The sequence below is a fragment of the Zonotrichia albicollis genome, chromosome 1 (assembly GCF_047830755.1).
Source record: "Zonotrichia albicollis isolate bZonAlb1 chromosome 1, bZonAlb1.hap1, whole genome shotgun sequence".
Classification (NCBI taxonomy): Eukaryota; Metazoa; Chordata; class Aves; order Passeriformes; family Passerellidae; genus Zonotrichia; species Zonotrichia albicollis.
In genome coordinates this window covers 149718982-149739345 of record NC_133819.1, presented here as the reverse complement: position 1 = coordinate 149739345, position 20364 = coordinate 149718982, and the positions used below count along the sequence as shown (strand labels likewise).

The window sequence follows — 20364 nt, the reverse complement described above, 5'->3', positions numbered from 1 at the left end:
ATTTTGAATTATCTCCTCATCTAAACTGTGCAGTGAAAGGTTTTACACCCCCAGCACTCACCCTCAGTGTCTTCTTTGTGTCTGACATGCACAGGCTCCCATATCTGATTTGCTGTTGCATTGCTGTGGGTGAGCTCAGTTGCAGGACCTCCAGTGTGGCTCTGGAATTAGGCAGGGGTGCCCAGAACATGAAGACATTTCACTGGTGTGGAGCTGTTCCGGGATATATCAGAGTCCAGCTGGAGAAAAAAACATTTCAGACCAAGTGCTTGAAAGGGGTCTTCCAGCACAAAAAGGGTCACAGTGCTGGCTGAGCTATCAGAATCAATTTCTGTTCTTGTAGGTATTGTTGCAAGGTCATGAGTGATGTCAAGAATCGTGGTCATGGAATCCTAGAATGGCTTGGATTGTGAGAGACCTTAATGATCATCCAATTCCAACAATTTGCCATGGACAGGGACATCTTCCACTAGACAGGCTGCTCAGAACCCCATCCACTCCGACCTTCAAGGCCAGGACACAAGGTCATCAAACTGGATAACTGTCTCTTTAAAAATATAAATTTTTTTATATGTCTCCTCCTTCTTCTTCTTCTTCTTCTTCTTCTTCTTCTTCTTCTTCTTCTTCGTGCTCGTCTTCTTCTTCTTCGTCTTCTTCTTCTTCGTCGTCTTTGTCTTCTTCTTCTTCGTCGTCTTCTTCGTCTTCATCGCCGTCTTCTTCGTCGTCTTCGTCATCTTTGTCTTCTTCGTCGTTTTCTTCTTCTTTGTCGTCTTCTTCTTCGTCGTTGTCTTCTTCGTCATCTTCTTCGTCGTCTTCATCTTCTTCGTCTTCATCTTCTTCGTCGTCTTCTTTGTTTTCTTTGTCTTCTTCCATCTTCTTTCTTCTTAGTCTTCTTCTTTTTCTTCTTCATTGTCGTCTCTTTTCCTAGGTAACATTGTCAGAACCAGAGGAAATGTCATCAAGTTGCACCAGGAGATGTTTAGATGGGATATTTGGAAAACTTTCCAAGGGTAAGGGTGACCAAACATTGGAATACAGTGGCTGGGGAAGTGCTGGAGTCACATCCCGGGGGGCACGTAAAGCCATGTGGATGTGGCACTTGAGGACATGGTCTAGTGGTGAACTTGGCAGTGCTGGGTTAATGGTTGGACTTCATCTTAAAGAGCTTTTCCAACTCTATTATTCTATGATTCTTTAATTCTTGATCCTGTTCTGCTTGTCTCTAATTAAAGAATAACTCTTTGATTTCAATGGAATATTAGCTCTAAAGTAATAGACAATGCATGTAAAAGCAAATTTACCTAGAGAGGCAGTGCATAGTCTATCTTTTCACTCAGTCTGTGTTACATTCTCAAGAAGAGAAAAAAAAAAGTAATTCTGCTCATGTTTAAAGGTGAAGTGCAGACAGCAAAGGATTGGTGATGTTCAGCATTGAGTTCTGTCATGAGCAAATGTTGATGATGATGGGATCTTATTAAATACTACATTTTTATATGGTTTAGGTATTAACTTATAAAATTGAAGATTAATATTTCATAAATGGGGTTTCTATAAAAAATATTGTAAAAAAATTATAAAATGTAAAAAAAATCATCAGAAGTTGGTGACTGAGAGATGGATAAACATAAATACTGTGCTTTAGAGAGATGGAGAATTATGAGACTATTCTTAGATAAGTCAGGAAACAAGAAATAAGGATTATTTGTATGAGTTATCATTGTTCTTACAACCATTTTATATTAAATGGGATTTGGGTACATCTGGGGTTATCAATACAGGCACAAACTATATGTGACTCAAGAGTCAGCTGGTTTTTCTGAAGAGTAGGAAGGAAATACTGAAAGCTTTTCTTATGATGATGGTAGATTTTTCTATTTTTGTTGCCATTTCTCTTCAGTCTTGAAGGTGTTATTCCAAAACTTACTGTAAGATTAGAAGAAATTTTATTTGTTTTAAAATAAACTTTATGAGTATTTCCTTCACTATGAGAATTCCATAATTCATGACTTTGTAATTTGCAACATTGGATGAAAAGTTGTATGCAATGTTCATCCCACAGAAGTCATGTCAGGATTTAGAAATTTCAAATTCTGTAATTCACTAACAACAAGAAAGTAAAATAAGAACAAGACCAAAACAGAATACTGTCATGATATGAGTCCTATAAAACCTACAGAAACTAAAGTGTGACATGCAGCCCAATAACATAAAATATGTTCTTCTGCAGAATTTAGTCTTTTCCTTTCATTGCTCTCAATGGGTTTTGGCATAGAAAATTCTACACTGCAGGGAAGAGAACATTTCTTTGCTAGATAGATTTTTGTCTTAAGAGAGACCATTTGGATCTGCTTCATGCCTTGAAATGTAAGCCTTTAGGGACTATAACACACAATGTGCACAAGAGAATGTATATAAAGATAAAAAAGGCACAGGAGTATTCCCCAGTGATGCAAATCCTTGTTTCCTAAGAATTTATGAGTTGCCAGCACACAGCTACTGATCTTAGCCTTGACAGCACCAGAATTTTCAGGGAATTTGTGTAAGAAACCTGTCAGAGCCCTGAGACACCATTAACTGGACAGAAAGAAATGCCATTTATATCTGTGATCAAACTGGATGTTACAGGAGCAAAGGCACTGTGATTTGCAGACTGCATAATTCCTGGGAGTGAGCTACTGCAGGATATGTTGCCACAAAACATTTGTAAGTAACATTTATCTGGATTCAAACGTGGCTGGTAAATTTACCAAAGAATAAAGGGCTGCGAGCAGCTCAAGTCACACACCATGACTTTGTGAGGAAATCCCTGTGCAGCAATCACAGACTGAGACCCCATTCTTGGGAAGCATTGTGCAATGATTACTGTTTTCCTATACACCTGCTGAGGCATCTGTTCCTGGGGATGAGATATCAGGCTACACAGACCTTCTTCTCCATGCAGTACATCCAGCTTTTATATTCCTAACCCCAGGCTGAAAATGGAAATCAAAGGCTCACAATCAGAACAGAAAGAACTGAAAAAACGTGGGGAAATGGAGTTATGTATCTGTGCATCAATATTTGTCATAATCCCCTGAGCTGCTGATGTCAGTTTCCAGCAGAAATCCTAATAAGACAGCAGTTTGAATTGCCATCTACATGTTTATGCTTCTTCCAGATCATTGGAGACAAAGTATCTGCAAAGAGAAATGATTCTGTTAATCACCTTGGTACATTGTAAAGAGAAGTAACAACTGAGCTTTCTGTAAGAATGTTGACAGATGAATATTATTTGCAGTAGATGAAATACTAACTGCTGCAAGATCTAAATACAAACTAGGCCACTGCTAGGGATCAGACTGAGGGAGGATATTGGGCTTTCTTCATTGTACACAACACTCATCTGCCATACACCACTTGGTTTAATCTCTTACAACAGATCAAGCTAATGTGACACTGAGAAGATGCTTTTTTGAGAAAAAAATATTATGGGGAAGGTGAAGTTTTAGGGAGAAAACCATCAGCATCCCATAGGCTTAACATTTGTACATCAGGTAAAGATAATATTTGATAAAATACTGAGTTGGAAAGTGAAGCAGCCTGAAGAAGAAGCTATGCAGAAAACCAGCATTAAAAACAGCACTCTGCTATGGGAAAAAATTTGCTTTGCTGCTTCAGTCTGGAGCTGAGCAACTCCCTGCCCTCCTTTTTCTTTCTATAGAAACATTAAGGTTGAGAAATACCTCTAAAACTGAGTGAAACCATTAACTCAGCATTGCCAGATGCACCAAACCATGTCCATAAGCACCACACCTACAGGTTCTGTGAGCACTCCCAGGAGTGGTGATTCCACCACGTCCTCAGGCAGTGTGTTCCAATGCCTGCCCACCCTTCTGATGCCATTTGAGAGGGCTGGAATGGGGTCAGTTGGAGACAGAGGATTCCTTCTCACTTTTATAGATGCATATGCAGCATTAAATACTTCATTTGCTTTTAGTAGGCCAATGATTTTAGCTGAATCTGATGGCAGAGATGTGAATAAACCATGCAACCACTCCAAAATCTGGGCACAGGTCAGCAAGGCTGTGAGTCCCCAACAAACCTCTCACCTTCCTGCACTCATGGATGTTTTCTTTCATGCCTCTGAACTGATTGTCTAATAATCTGTGCCTAAAATGCAATCCTGTCAAGAAATTTTAAACAGCCACACAATGCACACAAACCTCAAATCCCAATTCAGTAAATACAGCAAAGTGCTTTGGTGGCTCAGGCTCTAACTTGTATGGAGGTAGAGATCCCTGAAGGAAACCTGAAAAGGAAAAGCAAAGGTGGTGATCCTTCAATATCCACAGAGAAGTTGAAGAATGTGTTCTGTCCAAGGAGTGGAGGAACAGAGAGATTAACAGGTCTCTTAAAAAATGGAAGACCATGAGTTGGTCTTAACATACGAAACATTAAAAGATTACACTTTGTCTCATTGGCAGTAGCAGGGATGAGACTGGGCTGAGTGAAAATAACATGTCACTGACAAGAGGGGTTTGAGAAGACACTGGAGACCTGCCTTTCCAACCACCTGACAGGGTAGAAATCTGCTCCATTTAAACACATTTCAACTTAAAATATATGCATTGAATGTTGAATGCATGTTCCCAGCAAATTCTGAAGCTTAGCAAGCTGAATTCAGTCAATGATTTCTCTTTGCAAAGCAGAACACTTTGTGGACAGGTATCTGCAGTGCTCCTTCAGCTTGAGGGTGAGCTGTAAGACAACAGAAAGGACTTTCTGTATTTGTTGCTACCATGTAGTATACAGACAAAAATCCCCATCAAACCTGCTATCTACCACCAAAGCTGTGTGGGTTTTCATGGACTGAGCAGCCACAAGCCTGCTGACACCAAAGGCCTGCTCTGGGACATTACAGAAGAGACAGGAACATCTTCATAACCTGGTCTAGATCCTGACCCACTGATCTGTTCTAGGTGCTACTGTGCTTATGATGGAATCAGAATGGTTTGGGTTGGAAGGCACCTTAAAGATCATCCAGTTCCAAACCCCCTGCCACGGGCAAGGACACCTTCCACTATCCCAGGCGGCTCCAAGCCCCATCCAGCCTGGCCTTGAACACTTCCAGGAATGGGGCATCCGGCACTTTTCTGAGCAACCTGAGAAAAGACGTTTACAGTCATGCTAAAAAATGCATGGGCATTTATTTTATGCTTTGTATGTCCTTTGGGCATGATGACATGCTTTGTATGCCCTTTGGGCATGCTTTGAGAGCTGTGGTTTGGGGCAGACATCAGTCCCCTCTGATGGGCAGCTGTGGGGGGCTGTGCCGGGGCCGGAGCTGCGGGCAGCGGCACAGAGGGGACGGGGCCGTGTCTGGAGGAGGGTGAAGAAAGAGCGGCTCCAGCTCACAAGTCGGAGCCGAAATTCAAGCAAAAAATATCCCAGCCGAGGGCTTCTTATTTAGACAGTGAGCTCAGGGAGGAGGTAAAAGCAGAAACCACCTGTTGGCTAAAACAGAACGGGCGTTTCCTCCCGACACGGCGAGGACTCAGTCTCCCCGATTCTCTGCCCTTCGGGGAACACATTTCACTGCCCCTCGGGCCGGGACCCCCAGGGCTCTTCCCTCGAACCTGTCCTTCATCGCTTGCAGCTGCCAGCCCGTGTCCCCCAGCCCACACCCCCGGGCCGGTCAGTGCCGCCCCATCCCCGGTCCCCCCGCCCCCGGCCCGCAGCGGGGCCCGCAGCCCTGCCCGCCCCTCGCTCCTTAAACCCGCGCCCGCCCTGCCCGGCCCCTCTCCGGCACCGCCGCCGGCCCGGCCCGGCTCCCGCTGCTGCCGCCAGCCCCTCTGCCTCCTTCTCTTTTCTCTTTTTTCTCTTTTCTCTTTTCTCTTTTTTCTCTTTTCTCTTCTCTCTTTTCTCTTCTCTCTTCTCTCTCTTCTCTTCTCTTCTCTTCTCTTCTCTTCTCTTCTCTTCTCTTCTCTTCTCTTCTCTTCTCTTCTCTTCTCTTCTCTTCTCTTCTCTTCTCTTCTCTTCTCTTCTCTTCTCTTCTCTCTCGCACAGAGGATGCGGCGTTTTGCCCATCCCCATCACTGACATGTCCCTGTGAGCGCGTGTGTGCTCGGGGGAGTGTGTCTGTCCGTGCGTGTCCGTTTGTCTGTGCGTGTCCGTGGGTCTGTCCGTGAGCTGCTGCCCATCCCCGCCAGGCTGACAGCTCCGCAGGGCGCGCCCGGGTCCGAGCCGGGCTCCAGGTGCCACTTGGGGTGGCGCGGTGTCTGTGCAGGTAAGGGGACATGGCTGGGTTTGCAAACCTGGCTCCGGGGCACTGCAAATGAACACAAACTGTGCTATGTCTTTTTATTTTCATTTTTTCCCCCAGCAGGGAGGAGTATCAAATTCAGAGGGCTAATTTTTATTTTTTCTTTTTAACCATGCAAACGTGCAGGAACAGGGCCTGTTTTTTACAAAGGAAATATAAGAAGAGCCGTGTTCCATTATTCTTAAGCTGGATTTATTTATTTCTCCTTTAGTTAACAAAGTTTTCAGACCAGAGTGTGCTAGGTGAGTTGGTCACCTGAATCAGGTCTGATGAGCCCTCAAATTTGGATTAGCAGATGCAGAAGACGTCACTGCAGGTGAGAAAGCAGTGGCTGAGGGATGTGTAATGCCTTCACTGAGGAAAGCCAATGACAGGAGGTTGACAGATGTCAAGATTACACTGTAATCACTGCTTTCATGTTTGGCTCTCCTAATATAAATACCTTGGGAGTTTGATGGCATTACACCTTCTGTATCAGTGTTGGTGCAGTTTCTCAGTATGTGGGAATACTTTGCTGTGTTAACAAGGTGTTTTCTCCATGTTTATTACAAATGTGCTGTGGGTCACCTTCTAGCTGTAGCCTATAAGTCTTCCTCTAAAGTGCCTAATTCATCAGCTCCTTCTCTTTAAGTTTTTACATAGCTGGAGTTCTTAAAAGAGTGTAGTGACTGCTGACACTTCACAGCATTAGCATGCACATGGTGCTGTGCCTGTTTGCATGTATTTTGATTAAAACCTTAAAATAACACAGCCCATCTGTGCAGTGTGGACACTTGTGAGATCATTCTCAGGAAGATGCACCTGCAAAATGTATCTGTGTTACTCAACATGCTCAATTAGCAACCAGAATTTGTGTAGGTGCATGCCTGAATTTCCCTTTTCTCTTTGATGAATGACTGGTTAGACATCTGTTTTGGGGGAGTTTGTATAGATACTAATTGATAAAATAATAGGGAGAAGTGTTGACAAATAGGTCAGGCAGACAATTGCAAGGTTTATGCCACTTTAAAAGCTAAATGGCTCCCTTTTTTTTTTTTTAATAATAGGCATTTAGTAGTTTTAACTAAATTTTCAATCCTACCAACAATCATACATATTTTCCATTGAGATGCTGCTATTCTGAATATACAAATGCTATTGTTTGGACAGCTGGGGCAGTGTCCTGAGTAACTTCCAGTTAGACATATCAAATACATGAAGGTAGATTTTATATCAATGAAGTGTTTATAGAATATTATTGCAAAGAATCTCCTGAGTATGTGCTGTAGATTCACTGTGCATCCTCAGTAAGTGCATTGTGCTCTGTTGCTTCTAGCAAGAGGCAGTGTTGGATGTTTTGGCCTCCTTGGTGAAATGGAGAAAAGTCCAATTCTGAGCTTAGGAATGGGCAACCCACCAGCTGATGAATGCCATCTGGCTTTGTGGAGAATTACTCCAAGTAGCTCGCAGACAGGCAGCTCTCAGCACACTGGAGCAAAGGGAGGAAACCAGGTCTTTTGACTTTTAAACCGGCAGATGACTGTGCCTCTCTCTCTCCTGGGATCAGTTTGGGGCCAAATCTTGTTTGTTTCAGCAGAAAATAATATTCTCTCTGGTTTGAGTGATTGTCTCTTGAATGTGAGTGAGACCTGTGCCATGAATGAGCTCTTGGGCTGGAATAGCACATCTGATGGAGGACTCATTGCAGGGGAAGCATCTCTGACTCATGTTGCTCTGACTCATGGTACTACAGTGGAAGGAAACCTCCCCAATGGGGATCCAACAGAGGAAGAATGAGGTGGAAGGATTAGATATTTTTTTTTGTCTGTGGGAAGGCTTTTATGAGCTCAGAGACCCAGACAATGAGTGGGTGAGCATGTCTATAGCACCTATACATATACATAAGTATTTTCTTACTTCTTCTTGCATTTCATACAGTTTTAAGGCAAACATCTTTGCTACATGCCTGAGATAGCTTTTAATTCTGGAGATTATGATACTGAAAATAATAGAACTAAAAGAACCTTATTGTTTCCAGCATGTGATAACTTTTTTGCTAAAATATATTCCTGAGATTTGTTCCATATTTATCTTGGCTTCAAAGGACATTTCAATTTGTCATACTGTAATGCTTTCTTCTAAAACTTGTTTTGATTAATCAATGCTGGGTAATCACAATTCCTCCTGTTTAAAAACCATTCTTGAATTCTTCCCTTTTCCCACAATGGGAAGCAAAATTTTTAAGAAAAAACTTACATTATATTGACATCTTGTCTGTACCACCACACCTGAATTATACGGGTGGTACTGGGCTATTTCAGCTCTTTAGGCAATGCCAAATTCCCCAGTCATTCTTACATGAACTTTAGTATGTATTGTCTCCTATGACACTGAAACATCTCCTTCCAGGCTTCCCAACACCATTTTCCATTGCAAAAAAAAATGTAGTGGTGCATTTCTTCTTCAAAACTGCCTCTTTAGAGAAGAGTGATTCCTGCAGGTCTTTCCATGGCTGACTGAGTCTAAAACCAGGAATGTTGGCTGGTGACTGGGTGCTGGTCACATTGTATTAGGCACTACCCACTGTTACCAAGATGTTTTGAAGTTTGAGAACTCAAATTTGGGAGAATGAGGGAAGGAGGAGACAGCATCTACAGAAATCACTGAACTGTAACTGAGGAATTAGGAATTTTTTTTTTTTTTTTTTTTAATTCTTGTAGCATATGTAGGAACAACAGGAAAATGGACATATTGGAAATTGGTCCTTTTTGGACACAAACTCATTCTGGCAAATTCTTCATCATGTGCTTCATTTTATTTGGTGTTTTCCTAGAGGCTTCTTCCAGTTGCTGCTGGGAGTTTAGTGATCCCCTTCAGTGGAAATCACATCAGGCTTCTGCAGCTGGCAGGAGCAAAGGTTGGCTGAGATGGCTGTCCCAGCTCTGTGAGCAGAGCCAAGCAGAGAAATGTCTTCTGCAGAAAGAAACTTCTGCAAAGATCTCCTGTTGTGCTTTTGGGAGACTTGCAGGTCTTAAGTCTTGAAATTATTTGCTCAATGTACACTTAGACTTGCATTCTCCCTTGCAAACAAGTATGAAAACTTGTAAGTCAATAATCATAACATTTATTTTACAGTCATTGATTTAAAAATTTGTTTAAAATATACTGCTAGGTTTTGGGTTGGTTTTTTTTTTTCAGTGGAGATGAGATCTTAGTCCTAATGTTCTTGACTTATAAATGTCATCAGGGTCAGTAAATTACAGGTGAAGTCAAGGATTTTTACCTTAAACTTGCAGCCCACTGATGTGTAGTCAGGAAGCACAGATTGAGGATGTTGCAATGGCAGCCTCTGGCAAGTCACTGAATCTGTGAGCAGTCAGTTCTTCCAACTGTGAATAAGAGAAAATATCAGAAGGAGGTTTTATATGAATTGTGACCTTAAGTTCCTAAAAATAGCCCAGACAAATCAGAAGGTTCATATAAGTTCAAAGCATCCTGATTTATTTTAATTGAATAATATTTTCTCTAACAATTGGCAAGATTTCTAGAATTTGAGTGGTGAAGAGAAACTAGCTGGAGCTGATTTTTTGAAAAGTATAGAATCAGAGAAAAATAAAACTGTTTAGTTTGGAAAAGACCCCTAAGACCATCAAGTCCAGCCATTAACCCATCACTGTCATGTCTACCACTAAACCCTGTCCCCAGTGCCACATGCATTTTAAATGCCTGCAGGGATGGTGACTCCACAGCTTCCCTGCGCAGCCTCGAGCTTTTCAGTGAAGAAATCCTTCATAATCTCCAATCTAAACCTCTCCTGGTGCAACTTGAGGCCATTTCCTCCTGTCCTATCCTTGTCACCTGGGAGGAGAAACCAGACTCCTCACAGGTCTTGTACTCAGAGATAATAATGGAGCCCCAAGACCCTGCAGCCCTCATTTTCTGCCTCAGGACTGTTCCTTTATGTGATCTCCTTTGCCCCTGCTGGTGCAGGCTGCCCTGGGGGTCCTGATGAGCAATTGCAAACCCTGGGCTGGAAACCTCAGCAGAGGAGCTGGGGTAGGGGGAACATGCCCTGATTTCTTCTCCCTGCTTCACTCCTGATGTGCAGCTCCACCAACTAGGCTGAAAAAATTTATCATGTGAATGTGAGCCATGAAACAGGAGGGATAGCTCTGCTTGTGGGACAAGTTTCTTATTCCTTTCTAGTCAAAATATGAGAGTGGGAGTGGGCTGATAATATTTATTTTTCAGCATCAGTAAAAGGTCAATTGAATAACTCCTGCTTCACCTCGGAAAGAAAAAGCATGCACACACAATTATTGCCCTGAGAAAACTGTCAGTAGGTGGGTACTTCACCTACCAGGGACTTGTGTTATAGCTTAGAGATTTAATCTAGAGTGGAGAAAAATAAGAAACCACTCTTCTCTCTAAGAACCATTGTTGATATACAACAGGTATGTTGTTTGTGGACAATTAATTTCACAAATCAAGTGATGCAAGTAGTGAGATATCTGTTGATTCCTTGTGCTGCTAGGTGCAACCTTAAAAATAAAAGGTTTGTTTATGAGATCAAAGTGGGCTGAGTTGCTATTCTTTATTACAGTGAGGTTTTCATGGCAAATACCTCCTATCTTTGTGTGCACTAACAAGGGTGTTAGATTTACAAGGCTTCTTTCTGTAAAGGAGAATGAATTCTCTCTAAAAACTTCCCACTTCTTTCCCAGTAGGGAGGAAATTCAGCAGTAAAGACTGGGCAGGTATCTGTGAGCTCTGGCACTCACTTGCAAACTGCTTTTTTCTGCTCCACAGAAAAAAGCAAAGCAGCCTTTCCTGGGAGCCCACTGAGGAATCACAAATCCCTCCCCAGGGTGTGTGGGGCTGGCCAAAAAGTGCCAAACCTGGACTTGGTCTGATCACATGCCACAAAGCTTCTCCAAGCTGTGTTAGCCTTGATTATTCATTAGGAATGAATGAAACTGAGTTATGGGTCATGTTTTGCAAGTGCTGTCAGTCCTGATTATGCAGTGGTGTAGATTTCCTGTGCTCAGAGAGTGCTGTTATCACAGAGCTCATCTGCTATGCAGTAGATGTAAGTTATCCTTCTCCAGCTCATCAGAATCTATTTACTTTGCATTGATTCAGTTCCTTAGAAATTAATCTTTGATTCTTTGCAGAACAGAAGGGTCCCTTGAGTTTGGTTTAAGCAACTTGATTTGATTATTGTTATGTCCTGAATATTGATTCTTAAGTGACTTTAATAAGAGATGTCAAAACTGCCTTATTTCACTTCACATTTGAGGGCAAGTTTAAACCATTGACAGATTAAAATATTTTTGGACTGATGGTCTTTGTTCTAACCCTAGCCAACACTTGTTTGTGGTTTGACTATTTATTGCTCAAGTGCAAATTTTTCAGTGCTTAACCATGTTGAAGCATTTGCCAATTGTCAGCACCCAGGTATTTCCTTCCAGAGCAACCTGGTTAACATTGATTACCATATGATATTTGCATATTGATTGCAAAGATTTTCTTTGAGCTGTAAGGTTTAGAGGCACTGGAGGATTTCTGTTGGCTTCATGCTAAGTGTAAAACTAATTACCTCCTGTATGACAGAACTTCACTGATTCCAATTTCAGCAGCAGATAAAGGCTACAAATAATCTGTGTGGACTGTCTTGATTGCCAATGCAGTTCTTAGTAATGAAACAACAGCTGGTACCTGTTTTACAACACCTCTTGTGCTGGGCATTCCTGAAAACCTTTATCCATTTCAGTGGCAGGACTGATTTTCTTCACTTTAAGTTAAATACCTTATTGAATCTTCAAGGAAAGGAGCACAAAGTTTTCAGTCTTTTGTGATGTTTGATAAAAAATGTTTATCAGGGCTTATCTTTGCAAAATATACCAGAAAATCTGCAGCAAACCCCACGGACTAGGTTTAGACACGGTGGTCAGGCACAGTGGGATTAAATTCTGACTGGGAAATTAACTCAGCACTGGCCAAGAGACAGCAAGGCACAGCCCTTCTGTAGCACCTGGAATTCCTCTGCTCCTGTGTGAGCTCAGATCTGCCTCATTTCCCTGATCTGCTGCAGAGGATGCTCAGTCTGAACACGGGACCTGATGGTGTGGCTCTGCAATGGACAGTGACTGCATGTTCCTGCAGCAAGAGGAAGGAAAAACCCATTCCTTTGTAAAGGACAGTGCTGTAACATAGATAATGAATCTGTTCTGGGAGGCTGGGGCAGGAGGGAGCTGCTCATTCCTAACAGATGGGTTGACAATCCTTGTTCAAGTCTGATATTTCATAAACCACCTTGAGTTGTTCCAAGGAAATTTCCCTTGTCCTGCTTTGCTATTTAGTTATGGTACCACCTCTAGAGTGTTTCTGAGAGTGGTTTTTATGTTTTCTGGAGGCTTTTCTTAGTTATATGGGTAAGTACTTTTATGATTGATTCCTGAAATTAAAACAGTTTACCACTGGGCTTTTATTATCTTCTTTCTTTGCCATCCCTTGGGTTTTTTTACGGAGTACATTTTCTGATCAGTTTGTACTCAAGCTATTTGTATATATTTGACTACAATTCTTCTTCTTTTAAGTTTGCTGTTCTGCCCTTATTTATTTTTATTGTTGCCTTTGACTTTTTTCCTCCTTTTCAGTAGATATTTCTACTGCCATATTCTCTTCACTTAGCATCCTTTTCACTTCCCTCAGCAGCTGTTCCCAGACTATGGGCCATGACCCCAGGCAGGCAGTGGCAGTTATGAGTGGGCTACAAAATTAAGTTGCTAATTTTGGATGTGGTGACACAGGGAAGTCAGAGAGTTGTTGGTTTCCTTCGGCAGTTTTCTGAGCTAAGACTGATAACACACAGGAAAACAGATAAAGCATCAAGTACCCTTATACCATATGCCACTGGGATGATAAACAACTTAAACCTATTTACTCTTGCTTCAATTTCTCCTCATTTCCATGTCAGTGGTTCTGCTCCCTGTGTCTCTCCCAGAGGGATTTTTGAAGGCAATAACCTGCTGAGGCAGGTCCTGCCCAGCCAAGGAAGCCACAGAGGGTGCACTGAGTTTTGGGGAGATCTGGGAAATCTATCCCCCAAATTGAAAGAGTTGCTGGCAGTTTTGTAGGTCTTTAGGATTCAGAAGGAAAAAAAAAAACAAACCAAAACAAACCAAACCAAAAAACCCCACAAAACCAAAACAAAACAGATCAAGAAAAATCCCTCCAGAAATAAGCAAGAATAATTCTGGTTTAACCAGTGTCAGTTTTTCCCTTAGCTCTATGCTTTTGTATTTTTCTTCATTAATGAGCTGCAGATGCATCATATCATGGGCTCAATTCCCTTAAATAATTGCAATGGCCCACCACATGGGTGGACACAATATGTGACAAAAGGCTGTGCCACTGGTTTGTGTGGCATTTAACCCACCTGCCTCAAGCAGAGAGGGTGAGTGTGTGTGGAGGTGGGACTTTCATGCCCAAGATGTCATGCTGGGTCATCTCACCTTGTTTGAGATGTCTCTTGTTGATCCTCACTTTCAGTCAGACATCCCTTGCTGCCTTAAAAATGGTGGAAAAAATACAATGTTTTAAAGGGTAATTCATCTGACCTGTTTGAAATAAATTACTCCCTAGAAGTGTCTGTTTGTCTTTATGGATTATAGAGGGCTGGCAGGTGGTTTACTCAGATTTAGACAACTACACTGTAAATCTCTGTATGGGTCAGATGAAACCCCATAATTTCAATCAGGCACAGCAGAGCCTTGGCAGGACTGGTTCCCCACAGCACTGGGAGTGACCCAATATCAGTCAATAAATTGAAAAATTTTGCATTGATTAAAAAGCAGTTTTGGTGAGCAGGAGGATATGGAATAGCTGCGGATGGGTGATGTGACTATTTTATACCAGGTATCAGGTTTAGGATCTTTCAGGATATGTGACAGTGATGTCACACAGCTCAGTGTCAGGCACATGTAAAGGTGACAGAGGGACCATGAGGCAGTTGGGCTGCACATCATCTTTAAAAACCTCTTCTCTGTCTTGTCCAGGCCCATGGAAGAGAAGGGATTGCCCTGGTTTTGGGAAATACCAGTCTTTGGGTTGATTTAGTGCAACTTTAGGGACAATTCTGACACGAAGCCAGTGTTTCTCCAGCATTGAAACCCAAATAATTGCTGGAACATGGCAGGGAACAATTTCCTGTGAAACAGACACTTGCGTAAATGATCATTTCACTTATTCCTGTAACAAATAGGACAAGGTTTATTAATTCTCATTTGTCATTAAGAAGCTCCACAGACCATGGATTTTTTCTTTTGTCAGTCCAATGCTGCCTGCAAAAACTTGGCCTTTATCTGCTCGAGTGTCTCAATTAAAAATTGGCCTTTACTATGGAGTCTTTCAATTAAATAGCAGTATTATGAACACTCTTGATTCATGCCTAGGTGGGAGGATCTGTGCCATTGTGCAAACAGCTTTTCTGCCTCATTACTAGCTCTTCTTGTTTGGCTAACTTGTTTGCCCTGTTCAGATCAGATGATAAATGCTAATCCCTTCTCTGTTCTGTGACATGATGCTGAATTGGATGGCTGCAAAGCTCATAGGAGAGGTTTTCTCCTTCAGTACCATCAGGAAGAATGGGAGATTTGAGGAGGCTCTCAGCCCTTTGGACTTTAATGCTGTATGCCCACGGGATTAGTGAAATCCTGTTTATTACAAGGTAAATCTTTCCACACGAGGATCAAGTCTGGCAATCAGGGCACCCTTTGCTCCTGTCCCAGCTGAGATGATGTGGGACAGGAAGGCCTTGCTTTGATGCACAACTTGGACAGCTGAACTGAGCTTAATTCTGGCTCTGTCACAGTAAATTTATACAAAATAAGTCATAGAAATCACAGAACGTTTTGTGTTGGAGGGAACCTCAAAGATCATTTTGTTCCCAGCTCCTGCCATGGTCAGGAACAGTTTCCACTAGTCCAGGTTGCTCCAAACCCCATCCAGCCTGTCCTTGTACACTTCCAGGGATGGGGCACCTACAGCTTCTTCATCTGAAATCTGCCCAAGTCCCCATTCCTATCTAAAAATGGCATTTTAAAGGTGACAGGTGAAGAGTCTGATTGTAACCCTATTTGTCTCACCACCTGCCTGCATTTTTATTCATTGCCTAAATCTTCTTTCTTCATGAAAATCTCCATCTTGGTTGCTTCTCACATTGAGATGAGACAATGGAGCAGCACCCAGACGCCTGAGCAGTGGCCAAGTGGCTGAGAGGGTCCTGTTGGTTTTACACCAGGTCCCTGCTGTCCTGCAGGGTTTTAAGGAGGGTCAGTGATCAGCATTTCATGTCTCTGGAATTGCTGCTGCCTCAAGTGTGTTGCCTGCAGTCAAGAACAGAGTCTTCTTCCCAAGAATTTGAATGGTTATTGGGTTAATAATCATCTAAACCACCAAATTCACATCTAAGCAGCATTTTCACACCTGCTAGGACTTGTGAAATATTTTTTTTACAAGAGATGGTTCTTTTTATCTTATGATTTATCAAAAAAGACAAGCTTGTGGTCTTCTTGGAGAAGTCAAACTGAATCACAAAACACTCTGAATTTCATCCCCTGGAACACAAAATCACAGAAAGCTAAAAGAATGGGAGTCAAAAGCTAAAAATTGCAGAAGGAGCTTATAAAATGTTAGATACCAGGGACAAATTTTCAAATGATTGTGCCATTATTTTCCAGGAGAAAGGAGAAATATGATACCTGTTTCTTATTAAATGAAAAAAAAAAATTAGTCTGATACCTGAAGGAGAGTGAAAACTCACACCTTCCACCAGTGGTCACAGAATATCTGAGCTGGAAGGGACCCACAGGATCAGTGAGTCCAGCTCTTCAGTGAATGGCCCAGACAGGAATGGAACCCACAACCTTGGTGCTGTCAGCAGCAGGCTCTGGCCAGCTGAGCTCATCTCAGAATAGTGCAATAAAGGAAATAAATTCTGAAATAAAATAATTCATAAATTATAATGAAATAAATCCTGAAATAAAATAATTCATAAATTATAATTTGAATAAATTCTGAAAACCCTGGAGAATGCAGGCACTGATCCCACTACTTTATATTCAACTCTATATTTAAGGCTCAAAAATTCTTTTGCTAAAGTCCTTCATTTTATCACCTGAATTTGGGGAAAGGCCTCTGACCCTGTTCACACTGATGCTTTCTTTTGGAAAATAAATTCTTTTGGATTTGTTTTAAACAATCTGCAAGCAGAATGGGAACTAGTGTTAAAAAAAATTATTTAATCTTTCCCACGGGCTGAATGCTTTCTGGGTATATATCCATGAAGGCTAAGAAGAATTCTGTCACTAGCAATTATTTTCTGTGATTTAAGGTTTCATCGGTGTCTTTGAAGTTATACAGACTTAAGTGGAAAAGGACTCTCGATTTATTGATGTTCTTATTGTGTTGTCTGTATTTAGGGACAGATTCTGTCATTCTAATAAAAAATAATGGAGTACTTTAATCTGCTAAGAGGTGTGCTGAGAGGCCAGTGGGATTGCCTGAACATTGATCCTTTTGTGAGCTGTGCTACTAAATCAGCAGAGCCAGAAAAGACTGAATCACATATCTCAGGGTGTGACATTAAAAAAAATATTGTCTGTGTTGGCTTTCACTGATGTGGTGAATTCAGATGGAAATACCTGAACTATTAAAAATGCATAATTTTAAAAATTCATAACTTTTAAAATTCATATCTTTTTAATGCCTTCTATAGTTGTCAAAACCTGTAGATTTAAAATTATGAGTTAATTAAAAAAAAAAAAATGACAACATTGTGGGGAAAAAATGCCCTCAGACTGCTCTCTGTGGCAAACGGCAAACCAGGTGAGCTGGAACATTTCTGGCCATATCCTTGCTAGGCAATTTCATCAGGAAATACTTGAAATCACAGACTAGAACTCACTCACTGACCTGTGAGTGCCAGGCAGCATCTGAATTAAATGAGAATCTGCAAACACCAGAGAACCCCCAGCGCAGGAGGGCTGATCCTGGCACCAGGACAGGCTCTGGGGGCTCTGCCAGCCCAGGAAAGGGTGTTAAGCTGTGCCCATGTGTTCCCCCAGGGCAGGCAGGAGCTGAGGGCAGCAATCATGGCAGGGGTAGCCCTTCCTTACCATCCCTCTCTTCTGCATTTGTGGTGGCTCTGAGGCTACTTTGGTCCCTGGGAGGGGTAGAGAAGCTCCCAAGTTCTGCCCACATCCTGCCCGTCCCTGCCTGTTTACTTGCAGGGCTGGAGCCTGCAGGAGAAGCATTCCCAAAGGCAATCCTCTGCTGCAGGACAAGAGATCAGGAATAAGGTAGGTCTGAAAGTGCCTCAGAGACACATGGAGGGGAAAATACTTTTCCTGCCTCTCATTCTTTTCCTAAAATCAGAAACAGGATGATACAATCCATTCCTAGATTAAATCTCTGAATTTCCTCTGGAAATGTTCCCTTTGCTGTGAAATTCACACTATGCAGAGGCAATGCTCCTATTTATAACTTGTGGCTGAAGAGAAGTCTCTCATTAAGTAGAACAATCTTGGAGTAACTGTTGAATGGATTTCAGTGCTTTGGTAGCATTTATTTTAAGAGCTTGTCCTCTGCTGAGGGCCTCAGCACCAGGGTCTGTGTGGCTTTATTCCTACTTTGCACTTGTGTATGTCCCTTGGAGTTTGGGTTTGCTTTTTTTAATTTTTTTTTTATTTGTTGGTTGTGTTATCATTTTTTCTTTCTGATTTACACTAATAGAGTTGCAGCTGCAATCAGGATGGAGCCAGGCTCTGAGATATGAGAGTTTTGCCATGACAAAAAAATAATTGTTTCCTGCAATTTGGAATCTGATGAAACTAAAGCGTGTTAAGGTTGAATACTTAGCCTGCTCTTGCATGATCTTTCCAATAACTCATGTTCCTTTGAAGTCACTTCATTGTCCTGACTTTCCTGGGTTTGAATTGTTGCCAGTGAAACTGAGTCCTCCTGGTGTAATTCATAGGCAGCAATCATAAAGCTGACACTCTTGCATGTTGGTACGTGGGGAAAAAAAATCCTTTTGCCCCAAGGATGTTATTAGGAACAAGATGACAACTTGTGAATATTTTCCAGATATCATAATGTTTTAATATATTGGAAAGTTGAATAACATCAGTGATAACATCACAGCAATGTGTGACATAGTGTTTCTGTTGCCCTGAATTGAAAATCTGTTCTGGCCTATGGTGAACATCAAAAGTTTTAATGCTGAAATTTTATTATGGATTTTAATATTATTTATGTCTTTTAATACTTTGAACCTTACAAGGACTTTACTCATGAAATGCACAAAAACAGGGAGAACTGTGGTCTTATGGATATCCAGTGACATTCCTGTGGACATAACTGAATACTTTAGAAAAGTAATAGACTGGTTTTTACAAATAGCATCCCAAAGCAAATCTTATGGAAAAAAATCTAATGGTCTATGAAGGATTTATTTGTGCATATTGTTTTGTTTTCCATGGTGAACTTTTCATAAATAGTGTAGTTACAGGCAAGGTAGGCAAGCTGTTTCATGTGAATAAATAAATCAATACATCAAACTAAGGCAGTGGTGTGGAAAAGCAAGAAGTGACCTATTGTCAGTGAGAAGAGACTTGGGGGTGTGAGGCAGGATATGCTTTCCAATTTGCTGCAATAAACATTTTTCCAAAGACTTCAGAAGTGGAAGTTCAATGTAAAGACTGAAGACCTGCATTGTGCTCTCAATCTTTTGTTTTCTACACCTCAGAGGGAAATAAAATTCTGCCTTCTCAAAGGAGAGGTCAAATGCGAGCAGATAGAGCTGCTCTCTCTCAGACTTGAGAGTCAAAGCTGTGGTTCATGTGGATGGGAGCACCAAAGAGAAGAGTTAAACCCACACCAGTCTTTGCTCAGAGGGTTGGTTGTAATACAGGGACCCAGCAGTGCTCTCATCTGTCTCACACAGACATTTCAAAGGTGGGGAAATCCCTTTCAACAGATGAATGTCAAACCTGTCTGTTGTACTGTATGGGGCCAGTCCTATGCAGAAGACTGTGCTGTGGAAAGACATCATTTATGTGAGATGAATTCAGTACAGTGGCTCTCCAAAGCTTTCATACCCCATGTAATGTTGAAGTTTTGTAGCTTTGCAGCACTTGCTAGTGAGCAAATGCAGCAAGACCAGAATCCCCATGAAGCAAACCATAGAATACAGAGTGGTTTGGGTTGGAAGAGACCTTCAGGGTCCTCTGTTTGCAATCCCTGCCCTGAGCAGAGACACCTTCCACTAGATTGGATTGCTCAAAGCCCCATCCAAGCTGGAACACTTCCAGGGATGGGGCAGCCTCAGCTCCTCTGGGGAGCCTGAGCCAGGGCCTCACCTCCCTCCCAGGCAAGGATTTATTCCTAATGTCTGATCTAAATCTACCCTCCTTCAGCTTAAAGCCATACCCCTTTGTCCTGTCATTGCATGCCTTTGTAAAAATTCATCTCTCCAGGCCTAGCAAATTAGAGTTCTTATAGATTATTTCCTTTCCCATCCCTGTTGTAATATTTTGGGGCATATAGCATTTATTGCTCACAGTGTAATTCTCTGGGATGTCCGATTTGCCTGAGAGATGTAAGTATTTGTTCTGGCATGGGACTTCACTGGAAATGAAAGCCACAGTTCAGTAGTTTAGATTTAAGCCTGCTGAATTTTTGAAAGAAAATTCCTTCCCTGAATTTGGGAGTAACCCCAGCAACCCACATGCCATGAATGCCAAGTGGAAGAGGGGGTGTGGAGGCTGAATGGGGAGCAGGAGGGCATCAAAAACCCTGGAAGCTGGATACAAGATAGCAGCTGAAAAATGCACTTTCTTACCTAGCTTTCAAAAGTGCTTCTCAGTAAAAGTACAGGGAATGCAGTCACTATATCTACCAACAAGGTTTTGCGCAGAATTTCTTGAGGTAGTTGCTGTGTAGTTGTACAAAAGTTTTTCTCAGTTTGAGGAATATAATATAATATAATATAATATAATATAATATAATATAATATAATA

At 41.7% G+C, this 20364-nt stretch overlaps 1 protein-coding gene across 1 annotated transcript in view; it reads left to right on the top strand.

The window, feature by feature from the left end:
* Positions 1–5903: 5903 nt before the first annotated feature.
* Positions 5904–20364, top strand: part of COL22A1 (collagen type XXII alpha 1 chain) — a 228500-nt gene continuing 214039 nt past the window's right edge. Inside the window, exon 1 of the mRNA XM_026790395.2 lies at positions 5904–6265. The gene's annotated coding sequence lies outside the window, so the exon portion shown is untranslated. The remainder of the gene's footprint in view (positions 6266–20364) is intronic.